This window comes from Protopterus annectens, chromosome 1.part2 (assembly GCF_019279795.1).
Source record: "Protopterus annectens isolate FY-2018-M chromosome 1.part2, PAN1.0, whole genome shotgun sequence".
NCBI classification, from domain to species: Eukaryota; Metazoa; Chordata; order Ceratodontiformes; family Protopteridae; genus Protopterus; species Protopterus annectens.
This window is the reverse complement of record NC_056727.1, coordinates 672,776,329-672,788,675: the sequence shown is the minus strand read 5'-3', so window position 1 is coordinate 672,788,675 and position 12,347 is coordinate 672,776,329. Positions and strand designations below refer to the sequence as shown.

The 12,347-nt window shown below is 39.7% G+C and overlaps 1 protein-coding gene across 8 annotated transcripts in view; it reads left to right on the top strand.

Moving 5' to 3' along the window:
• The window catches only part of CEP170 (centrosomal protein 170), a 2,077,048-nt gene that overhangs the window by 1,627,684 nt on the left and 437,017 nt on the right, over positions 1 to 12,347 (top strand). The window lies entirely within an intron of this gene.

Genomic DNA, 12,347 nt, shown 5'->3' with positions numbered 1-12,347 from the left:
TGTACCAGCACATCAGGCTGATTTGAGGTTCTTAACATGGAAAACAATTTTGCTGATTGCTGTGACTTTTGCAAGAAAAGTGACCGAGTTGAAGCTCTTGTGATGGGTCAAGTTTTTTTCCTGTTTTTTTGCAAAGATGGTGTATCTTTGGGAACTAATCATTCATTTATGCCTAAAGTGGCATTTGAGTGTACTTTAAGCCAAGATGCTCACCTCACTGTCTTCTTTCCATAACCTAAAAATAAGAGAGAGAATATTTCACTGTATATAGACAACTCAGGTGTTATCTTGACAGGTGTAAAGTCTTAAAAAATTCTGATCAGTTATTCATTTTCTTTTGAAGGTAAGAATGAATGACAACCTGTGTCAAAGCAAACCATTTCCAAGTAGGGTCAAGGCACATTCTACTAGGGCCTTGGCTTAATCAGTGGCTTTTTGGAAAGGGGTAAACTTCCATATTCTAAAGGAAGCAACTTGTTTTTGTACACATTTTTACCAAGCATTACAAACTGGACTTTGCTAAGTTTAGAGCAAGCTTTGTCAGGACCATTTTCCTTGACTCCTTGGTCCCTCACCCTTCCTCCTCCCAGTCCTTATAAGATTTGGTATTCTGCCTCTATAGCTAAGCCTACTGCAACAGTGATCAGTTGATGAAAATAGTACAATTGTGTAAGTAGAATTACCATAACAGTAGATGCTCAAATGATCACTGCTGCAGAAGCCACTTTTCCACCCCCATTATTTTGTATATGATTTTCATTTGCCAGGGCAAAGACATTTAATTACATGGAATTGACTTCTTTCAGTGTATATGAACGCTCTGAAGTACTTGGCACCTATACCACTGACTTCCTTCAGTTCTACTTGAGCTGTCAGTGGTCTGAGCACTTTGAAGGTGCTCTTAGGCCTCAGAAGCATGTGTTGCTAAGGCTACTGGATCAGTGATCATTTGAGAATATGCTGGTTATGGTAATTTATCTGTGTACCATTTACCAACTCATTCAGGCTTCAGTGTCTGCTTTTGAGGTCTCATTCTCAGCTTAACCTGTGGAGAAGCTACTCATCTCTGTGGTTTTACTTTCCCTTACCCAGATAAAAAAGGGAAGAAAACTGTCAGAGTCTTTAGGTGTTAGATTGACTCCTCTCATGCCTCAGACACTGATGGGCAACTCTGCTGTGGTTGTTCTTAGTTTTTAAGACCACTCATTTTTTTCCTAGTTTCTGTGGTATAGTACCTTCTAGCCACCATGGACCAGGGGATAATCTTGTCCTCTGCAACTGTAGCAACGCCCTTGTTGGGTAAGGTAAAGCCACTGTCATTAGTCTCACAGGAAAGAACAGGTGAAGGTTCTTTACTTAGCTGGTATAGGGATCCCAAATCTGGAATAAGTATGCCTACCAAGGGTCAGCCTTTTTCTAGGGAGTTTCACAGGAAAAGTGAACATAGTGAGAAAATGTTGCATTCACCTGTTTGTTTCTGTGGACAATGAGGATTTGATGAGATTTTCTAAGGAACTTATTTCTGTCATTTATTTGTCAGCTGCTGCTTTGGGTTAGGAAGGACAATCCACCCTCTTCCTGATTGGATTGTCCTCAAAAGTGCAGGCATTGCAGGGGGATTGTTGTACTTCAGGAATTTCTTCTCAGTCTGAATACTCTGATTTCAGAGGAAAGTAGTGTTTCTGATTTACCTTGAGAGGATTTTTTTTCCTGAGACTGTATACACAAGATGAGAATTTTCAGTGTGAGTGGAATGAAATTCCTGTTGAACAGAAAATGTATCATGATTCGTTACAATTGGACATGCTTAAGTCTGCAGCTAGTCCTCCTGTTTTGCCTGCCTTAGAAAATGCTTTCTTCACTTCTGGTGTACCTGACAACCAACTTTCTGCAGCCAGGAAATCTCTTATTCTGAGTACCTCCTATGCATTTGTTTTTTTAACCCTAAAGCAGATTCAGCAGTGATTTCCCTATTCAAAACTGCTTCCATTAAATAGATTGCAGTTGCTAACTCCATTCCATCTGACAAGAATGGGAAAGCTTTTGATAAGCTGGGAAAGAAAATGTATTCTTCTGGTACTTTAACTTTCAGAATGTTTTGCTTTTATCTTTTGAGAGCCTGCAAGTGTAGTTAACTTTCCCTTTCCTGAGGTAGTAATATATTTGAATGCCTCTTTAATAACTACATTTTATGTTACTAAGCTTGTTTTTAAGTATGTTTATGATGCTGAGTTCCTCTTGCAAAAATCACATCTACCATACCAAGTTTTCCCATAAACATCTTCAGAAATCTACCATTTTGTTATATTTTCTGTTCTGGTCCCTCTGATAGCATCTTTAGTATGTAGATCATGTTCCAGTCTTCATCCATAAACAGTATTCCCTAAAAAGTTTGCTTATTATTAAGTATAGTTTTAGCTTAAACGTAAAGGTTAAAGATTAACGGACCCAGGGCACTACAGACCCATAAGTTTTACTAGTCTTATGAACAAGACCATGGAAATGATTATTGTGGACCTGATAAACAGAGACATGGGAAGTCTTCATACAAAGGACCCACCCCAGTTTGGTTCCGTCAAGGTCAGTACATGGCTACTAAACTGGTGAACATCTTCAAGAAGGTCACTAGAGCCATGAATGAGATCAGAATTGTGTATACTGATTACTTCAACCTAGCAAAGCCATTTGACACAATACCTCACTTGCAGATTTAGGCATAAATCCCTATGCCACCCGAAGGATAGCCAAATGGCTCACTGATAGGACACATGAAGTTAGTATGGGTGAATCCACCTCCAGCAAGAGGTCTTTTACTAGTGGTGCCCCACAGGGCTCAGTACTGGGACCTCTGCTGTTCAGAATATACCTCCGTGAATACAAGACCAATGTAGAGGACCTTTGGCAGACCAAATTTGCTGACATCTGCAAGTTGGGTGCAATCATTGAATCCTGCAAAGATGCAGATATTTTCTGGGGGGGGTCTGACATAAACAAATACCTGGTGCCAGAGTCATGGCTGAAACCTCAATGGAAAAAATGCATAATTATACCCTTTAGGAAGATGACCACACCTGCAAATTACAACATTGACAACACCTCTCCCGTATGAGTAGATCCAGTGGTAAGGAACTTGGGAAATCAAGTTGACAGTAACCTGAACTTTGAACACTATGTGTCCATGGTGGTGAGCAAGTCCTTCTATGTGGCACAACTTATAAGTAAGGGCATGCCATCCTGATCTAAAGAGATCATAGTACCACTATAGTCAGCCCTCCTTAGACCTATAATCAAGTACAATCCACCCTTCAGCATGTACTTGACCAGACATTTGCAGAAGCTGTAGTGGCCACAGAGTTTTCTTGCTAAAGGAATACAGGATGTAAATAACATGTTCTGTGAGGACCGCCTTAAAGCCTGGTCCATGTACCCTTGTCTCCTACATACTAATGAGAGGTAATTTATGCCTGACTTAGAAGGCATTCTCCAGTCCAGCCATGATAGATCTTCTACCCATTCGCCAAACAAACAGCACTAGAGTTACCCCAATCTAAGGATCTAAACCTTGTTTGTGACATAAAACATGTTGAAGAGGCAGATATGTATCTCAGATATTACCCCTTATCTGGAGAAGACTTCCCATTTATGTGAAGCAGAGCTCTTCCGTACGCCTGTTCAAATACAATTTGGATCAATGGATGGGAAATCGTAAATTCAACCCTGGCTTGAATTTGGTATGATATTTGGATGTGAACCAAGTAAAGTTAAAAGTAAAAGTAAAGTACTTTACAAACTACGATTTTTAAAGCATTTATTCTGTAGCTGTAGAAGTAGAAGTGATGGATAACTGGATGATGAAAGTGATAAAATGCAGATAATTTTCTGGAGATGAGAAGTAACAGCAACATATTAAGAAATGTGAACATGCCTGAAGCGGTATAGGAAAGTGATACAAATGGAGAAATAGTACTGACCATGTTTCAGCACAAGGATGTAATACTGTTATCTTAGTGGATAACGTCAGTGTTAAAAATATTGTAAATAGGTCTGTCTCTAGGAAAGAGTGACCACTTTTCAGTTATACTTTATTAGAATGTGATGACTACTGCTCCTAATCAAGTAAACACCAGGAACCAGGAAGTTGTACAGTAAGATAAAAAGAGCAGCTGTACCAAGACACTTTAGTAGGAATGCCACTCATCAACTCTTTTTGCAGAACAGTCTTGACATTGGCAGTTACATCCTGAAAAAAATATAAAAATTAATGCCCTGATATTTTAGAAGACTATGAGTTTCCTTTATTTTATTTATTTATTTAACATTTGTTAACTGGGAAAGTCAGACTCGACACAGGTCCCTTTTCAGCAGAGGCCCAGGGAGAAAAGCTCTACAAATAAACACAATTTACAAATACAAGTCACATTACAGTTTGAAAAAACTTTTGAATGTCAAATTAAGCAAAACAGAAAAAGTTATGAATATAAAATTAAGCAAGATAAACAAGACAACATATAACATATCATATAGAAAATTGTGATACATAAGGTATGACAGGAGTTACAGTTGATGACCGGTACTGGATACAATATATACAAAAATGTGAATTATAAGCTAGGTAATTCGTGGTCTGAGGTGACCTAATAGCATCAGACATAACAGTAGTGAGTGTCAAACAAGACCTGTTGTGGTGTTACACAACAGACCTAGGTCTGAGAGTTACTATACAGTGGAAGTCCACAGTCATGTCAATATATAGTATTACAGAGGGTGCAGGTAGCTGAGAATTAGACTTACAGAATACAGATTGCAGAGGTAATTCGTTTGGTAATATAACTGGTATGAGTGGATTAAAGGCCTTAGATATTGGGCCTGAATTAACCAGGGCTGGAACAGGAACATAGCTAAGAGTTTGCCATATGAGTTTTAGTATACGTTTACACTTTGTTAAGGACGATTGGGATACTATGTTGTGGGGAAGGGTATTCCATTTCTTAGGTATGAAGCTGGAGAAGAGAGAATCATTAGCGGAGTTGTTGGCTTTAGTTACTTGTAGTAGTAATCTATTACTAGACAGGAGTGTTCTATTATTTGACTGTAAAAGTATTAGATTTTGGAGGGCAGAGGTTTTGTCAGGCTGGTGAAGGATTTTGTGGGCAAAGGTCAATTAGTTATAGAGAAGGAGCTGGAGTAGTTCAAGCCAATTGAGTTATTTAAAAGCTGAAGTTTGGCCACTTATGTCTTTCTCAAGTTTATGAGTACTGATGAGGTGTATAGGAGTGTAGGTATGAGATGGGTATGTGCAATAATGGATTTGGCCTATTTAGTCAGGACTTGTTTATTTCTGTATAGAAGACCCAATTTCTCATGAACTTTCTTTATGGTCTCGGAGATATGGATGTCAAATTTCATATTACAGTTGATTTCTACCCCTAGGAGTTTAGTGTAACAGGAGAAATGGTTTTGGTTTTTTTTTGGACATAACATTGAAGGAGGAGCTAGCTGTGGTGGATCTTGTTGGGTGAAACAGTAGAAGTTTTGTTTTGTTAGGGTTAAGAATTAGCCTGGAGTTAGTGAGTTTCCTAATTTTCCTCCAAATACTGCACAGAATTATGATACAATGTAGATACCATAACAAAAGGAGCAAAAACAGATTGTGATTCCCTAAACCAACTTTTAAGTGCTATCAACTAAAGTTGACTGCATTACATGCCTACCTTGAATTAGGTAGTATCTTACTCTGGCCATATTCTCACTGTTATCACTGGTGAAGCATCCCCAGTAAAGGCATTCTGAGTTAACCATGCATCTCAATCTTGTTAGTTCCACACCCTGAAAGCCCTCTTGGATGAACACGAAAGTGTCTGGGCTAAATACATCCAGTGCAGAACATAGGCTGCACTCGAACTCTACAGGATGTCAAAAAGCAAGTGTAGAAGGGTAATCAAGAGATCATAAAAATGTGCGACTGTAACAACTCAAAAGTAAATCACCAAATAACTACTGGAAATCCATAAATTCCCTCCTCAGACCAAGACACAAATGCACTTCATGACCTTTCTCCTATACCTTACCACAGGATATTGACACAATTCCAAAAGACTTACTTTGAAAACATGCTACAAAATGGTCCTGGTAAGCGCCCCAACTACCACAAAATTACACTTTGTGGTATACTTCAAAAATACTGCCTCAGTTCTAGCTGAATGAGATTAGCATTTTTAATTAGGAAGCTGTTCCATAAACTGAATGATTCAAGTTCTGCTGGGACAATTGGGTTCCTTATAAAATTCCTAAATTTTGCAGCTCACTCTGTGGGTATGTCTGTACTATCTTAAGCTTACATAATCCTCTTCCACAAAGGAGGAAAGTCAGCACAGTTCAGTGGCACAGAGGAAAAAAAGCCCTGACCATGACACACACACACACACACCCATCTAGCCACATGCTATAACAGATGGTGTCACAGGACAGAAGTGGCTGGCACTGGTTTACCCATCCTAGGGGAAGTGGTCAATTACCATCATGCAAGTGAAGGATTGCAAGGCATTAAAATAGCCATGACAGTGGACATGGTCTTGGTGATCTTCTGAGTGAAGCTTGCACACTTAAGGGGAGGGTATAGTCTGCCCAGGGATAACATGGGTGCTCAGATCAGCCACCAAAGGCAGGGGTACAATCATAACAGAAATACCTTCATTACTCTGATGCTTGTAAAGAAACATAACATCCCCACTGCACAAATGGCAACCTCTCGCATTTGTTCTCACCCCAAATTTGATATCCAATTCAGGGGAGTAAAGGGGCTCTTGATACACTGTGGGAAGCCTAATGGTCAGCAGGAATGTAACGAAAAAGAATATAGAAAAAAAACAGCAATATTGAATAATGTTGTTTAAAATACTCTAAAAATAAAAATGTTTACCACCAAATTACTGTCTTTGTACAAGCGAACAATATCCTAAAAGCATAGCAGCATGGATTCCATAAACATTTCTCTGTAAACACTGTATTTTTCACTGCAGTATAACTTGTCAGAGTAGAACTCAACAAAGGGCATGTAACATCTGGGCTCTTTTTGGACTTATCCAAAACCTCCAATATTATAAGTCATAATGGACTTATAAATAGACTTTCAGATCTGGTTTTATGCCTGCCTCTCAAACAGGAAAGATCAAGCTAAGGGGAACAGGCACTATATCCAGCCTTCTTTACCTGCAAAGGAGTATTACAGGGCTCAATTCTGGGTTCATGTTTCTTCAGCCTTTATGTAAAGTACCTCCAGGAACATTGTGGTAACCTCTCCATAGTCCAATATGCAGATTACAGTGTCTTGTTTTGGCCTGCAAAAAACATGAACTTGCAGACAAACACTTAAAAGCTGGGCTCTCGGTAATCAAGACATGGTTCTGGGACTTGTATCTCATCTTGAATACCAGCAAGAATAATTACATCCACTTCTGCTTGAATTTTCGGTAGTTAAATATCCCTGCTCTAAATCCTACCACAGTTAGAGATGATTCAGTTACTTATGCAGACAAATTATTGTATTGTTGATAGCACTCTCTCCTTCAAAGGTTAAATTATACCCAAGTTAAATTTAAACAGCTATCAGTCAACCTTTACCATATCAGAGTTGTCCTTACCCAAACATCCAAAGCTAAGCTGGAGGCCTCCCTCCTACACATTTAATTATATGCATGTGATATCAATTCTAGCATCTCATTCCGCCTCTCAGGAAAGCTTGTACAATTAAATCATGCTTATACTTAATATACTCCATAATTAGCACTGAGGATGCAATATTGTACTCTACTCCTCAATGTGGTGGCTGTCATTTAAAACTATTTTTAAAGTTACAGTCCTGACTGCTCAATTCTGTTTTCTAATTCTTGTATCCTAAAACCATTTCCCCTCTGAGCCTGTTCAGAGAAAAGCTCTAGAACCTGTCAGAGACTTGGGGTGTATGGCTAGGATTTAAAACGACCTTGTGGTCTTTAGCCTAGTACACACCTATGAACCTGGAGGTATGTTCCTTCTCTGAATCTTGGATCAGAGGACAAACTTTGTAAAAAATTGCAAGCTGCTGCAATTCATATGAAAATATTCTGTTCAGAAACTTGATTATTCCAACCTGGGACTGCATCCTTGCACCAAGCCATCACCCATCCCTTCTGACATTCAAAAAAAAAAACTTGATTTAAGATTGTTTATCTGCAAATAAGCATTTACTAAAACTTGTCTAAACTTTACCTGTTGGCCTAGTATTTCTCATTTTAATCAGATGTAGTGTTAGCATCGGCTAGCTGCTATAGCTGTACCTATACAGTTATCAGTTTTATTCCAATACTGTAGTATTTAGAAATGTGCACTTCGCTCTTTGTATCCTACTGTCTTGTCAAGCCCTTTCTACATTAGTGTTTATATGATGCTGGGAAACGAATCTGAGATATCAAGATTACAGATCAATCTTGTGTAAGTGTTTGACAGATATATGTGGTGGCTGTTGCTTGCCTATGATAATCATAACATATTTCTAGATCTTAATTGACTTTTGTTTTGAGAAATCTACACTGGCTAACTTAGTTGAATATTATGATTAAGCTACTACAGCCTTAGACTTGTCCTTAACCGCTGGATAACATTTACAGACTTAGCTAAGGCAGTCAACACTCTCCTACTTCTATTACTTCTACTTTAAAAGACTACATATTTAACCAGTTTCTAATTACTTTGGAAAATAATTGGTTATCTAATCATTTTCAGTGTGTTTCAATTAAAGTAACACATAGAAAATATCGTACAGTAGCACAGGGTGTACCCACTGGATTCTGTTTTAGGACCACTGTTGTTTATCCTTTTTTTTCATCTTGTCCCATAAGCAAACATAGCTAGCTACAGAAATACTCTAATGACTGTAAGACTGGATTCATATTATATTCTAAAGGGGATAATGTTGTACCTAATAATTATTTAAAAGATCATTCTAACTGCACAAATTCAACTAGATTTCGGTTTAGTTATCCAACATGCCTGGTAATGTTTACTGGTTAAGTCAATGGTTAATCAAGAGCTTGTTCTTAATTATATTACACTTGAAGAAACAAAAAAGAAATACAAAGATCTAGGAATACATATGGCTTCTGACTTTTCTTCTAATCGTGTCAATAGCATTAGAATCTAGGCATTAAAAATGATGGGTCTTGTTTTTAAATCTGTATCACTGAGGGATGAAGCTAGTCTAGTAAAGGTATACATAACTAATATTCAACCTATCTTAGAATATAATTCCTTTTGTAGTTACTCTAGGACTCATTTTAATAAAAATAAATCAGTACAATGGAACTACATTAAAAAGGATACCATCAATTAGAAATCTTACATATTCTGAAAGGTGTTAAAATATTAGGTTTACATTCTTTTCATTTTAGCTATATGAAAGGCTATTTCTAATTTTAAGTTTGGCAGAGATAATGTGCCTCTGGCTTTCATTAAGATATCCAAGGCTTTCCTTTGGGGCACTTTTTTGCTACGTCCCCCAGCTCAGCATCCTCTCCCCTCCCTTGGATTTGCCTTTGTGTTGCAGGCTCTCCATCTGAACTTTCAGCTGTTTCTGACTTGAAGATTTTATCTAGGAAAACTTTATTTTTGGTAGCAGTTAATTCCACCAGTAGGGTTTCAGAATTGCAAGCTCAGTTCTTCATCACCTCATTTGTTTTTTTTGTTAAAGGCAGGGTTTCTGTTAACGCAAACCCTTCCTTTTTACCCAAGGTAGCTTCTAAGAAGTGGTTAGGTTCAGCCGTTGTCTCCTCATCTTCAACATCTACAAGTGCAGATGTCGAAGATGAAGTGGTTAGGTTCAGCCAATGTCTCCTCATCTTTGACATCTGCACTTGTGGATACAATTCAGCCTTTTCCAGGACAGCTCACCGTGGGTGGTCTCCATTCTGCCCTTCATTTAGGGGCCACTGCCTCTGCTGCCACCCCACCATTCTCCAGGGCAAGAGGTTTTGACCAAGTGGTGGTGCAAGAGGAATTACCTGAACTCCCCAGAAGAATCCCTCACTGAGGATACCAACCTCAAGGAAGGAGAGGGTCCCCAAAAATCTCCTCAAGGGGATACCTCTTTTGGCAACCTTTTGGAGCTGCTTTGCTAGCATGGGAGATGGACCGTCAAAACCTCGTCTTTTGAGGAGTTGCTTTTTCTAGAGGCTTTCGGAGTGGACCCATCCATGTCCTGGGTGGTTCCCTCTCAAGATGCTGTTATTGCCCTGGTGTCCAGGAGGACATGGAAGGAAACGAGTATAGTAGAACTGATTTCCAAGAAGACAGACAATTTTCTCACCCTACAAGTACCTACATCACTGGAGTAAAGGTTCAGTTGTGGAAGCAGTCGTGGTAGCAGCAGCCACTATAAAGGATATCTCAGAAGAGAGTTCCTCAGTTCATTCCTGAAATAGGAAATCTCTGGTGTTGGACTGACTCAGAAACATTCTTACACCTCAGCCTTCTTTGCAATGAGGGCTTTGAACTGTCTTGCTCACTTGACCAGTCTTCAGCATAGCATTGTGTCAGATGTGTCAAGGGTAATTAAAGTTCATCAGACTTCAGAATTTTGGAAGACTTCAGAAACTCAGATGTCCACTTTGCAGTCCATTGTCAATTCCTTTGCTGTCTAATGTGGCTGATGTCACATCCTGAGTCACTGGTGCTGGCATTGCCATATGTCACCATGCTTGGATGAGTCTGTATAACTTTGCAGACTGGTTCAAGGCATCCTTTATTAATGTCCCCTTCAACAGCTCCTCTCTTTTCAAGCCCAAGGGTAAGGACACATTGACCAAATGTGAGCAGGGGGGAAAAACGCTGTCTGCCATGGGAGTATGTTTTGCTACCCCTAAACAAACCTTCTTTAGGAACCAGAAAGGGGGAAAATGTCTTCTTTTTTAAGAAAGTGCAGCACTCATTCCAGGAAGCTCCTTATGAGGCCCCCCCCCACATGACACAAGGGGGCAACCACAATGAATGCTATCCACGCTACAGGGGTGGTCCGCAAAATCATGAGTTTCATGGAGATTTCCTTGGGAGGCTCTTTCAGGGGCTCTGAAGGGTTACCTGACCATTCTGGAGGAAGTCGTTTGACTCTACACATGAAAGCTTGGGACTTAGGAGGCCATCACATTGGACACATGGTTGTTCAAAGTCTTGTCTAGAACTATACAGTTCCATTTTTGGATACTGCAATTTTAAATCACAAACATCTCTCAGACGTGCCTACCTACCCGTCAGAAAAATCAATCTATCAAAATCCAAATGTTACAAAATCAAGTCATCCAAAAGGTCCCACCAGACCAACTCAGATCTGAGGTCTATTCAAGATTATTTTTGGTTCTAAAGACGAACAAGAGCCTCAGGCCAATTTTGGATTTCAGCAGGTTGAATATGTTCGTCAAACAGACTAAGTTGCGGATGATCGTGGTGCAGTCCATCTTACCTGCTTGAGGAAGGACGAAGGGATGTGCTCAATCAACCTCAAGGACGCCTGCCATCATGGAAGATTGTGAGGCAATCCAGAAGGTTTTTATGCTTCTGTCTGGGAGCCAATCATTATCAATTCTAAGTGCTGCCCTTTAGTCCCACCACTGCCTCCTGGGTGTTCACGAGGTATATGGCAGTCGTGGCCGCCTAGGTCAGACTGCAGATGTTTCAGGCCTTTCCTTGCTTGGACGACTGGCTCTTGACCAGCTGCATGACAACATCATTGATCAGGGCCTGGGACACCTTACTGCAGTTCTGTAGCTGTTTGGGAAGTACAGTCTACTACTAGAAATGCAGTCTTCTTGTGCAGTTGATAGAGTTTATAGGCTGCTACTTGGACACAGTTTAGCAGAATGCAAGCATACCATCCAGAGTATCAGCCCTGTGGGATTTGTTGCTGTCATGCCTGAAACCTCCAGCTCATCTTGTTCTCAGGCTCTTGGGAAACATGGTGACTGCCATTTGCTTGGTTCTCCTTATGAGGAACTACATGAGGGTTCTGCAGCAAATATTGATGGTGCAATGATCTTATCTGATGCACCCAATGGAGTTTCCAGTTATATTGAGAGGTCTGTCAGAATCAAATCAGGTGGTGGTTGGAGTCTCCCTTGGTATCCACTGGGAGACTATTCATACTCTTCCCTCCTCATCTGTGGAATGTGGCCAGTCTCAGATCCGTGTCGGAGCCAATAACCCGCAGTTTAAACCAGACAGAAAAAAAAAGCACAGATCTCTACTTATGGTTAGTACACAACCTTTTTTTCAAATTTTTTATGTGTTTTTGTTTTGTATACTGTACCACATTAAAACTTTTA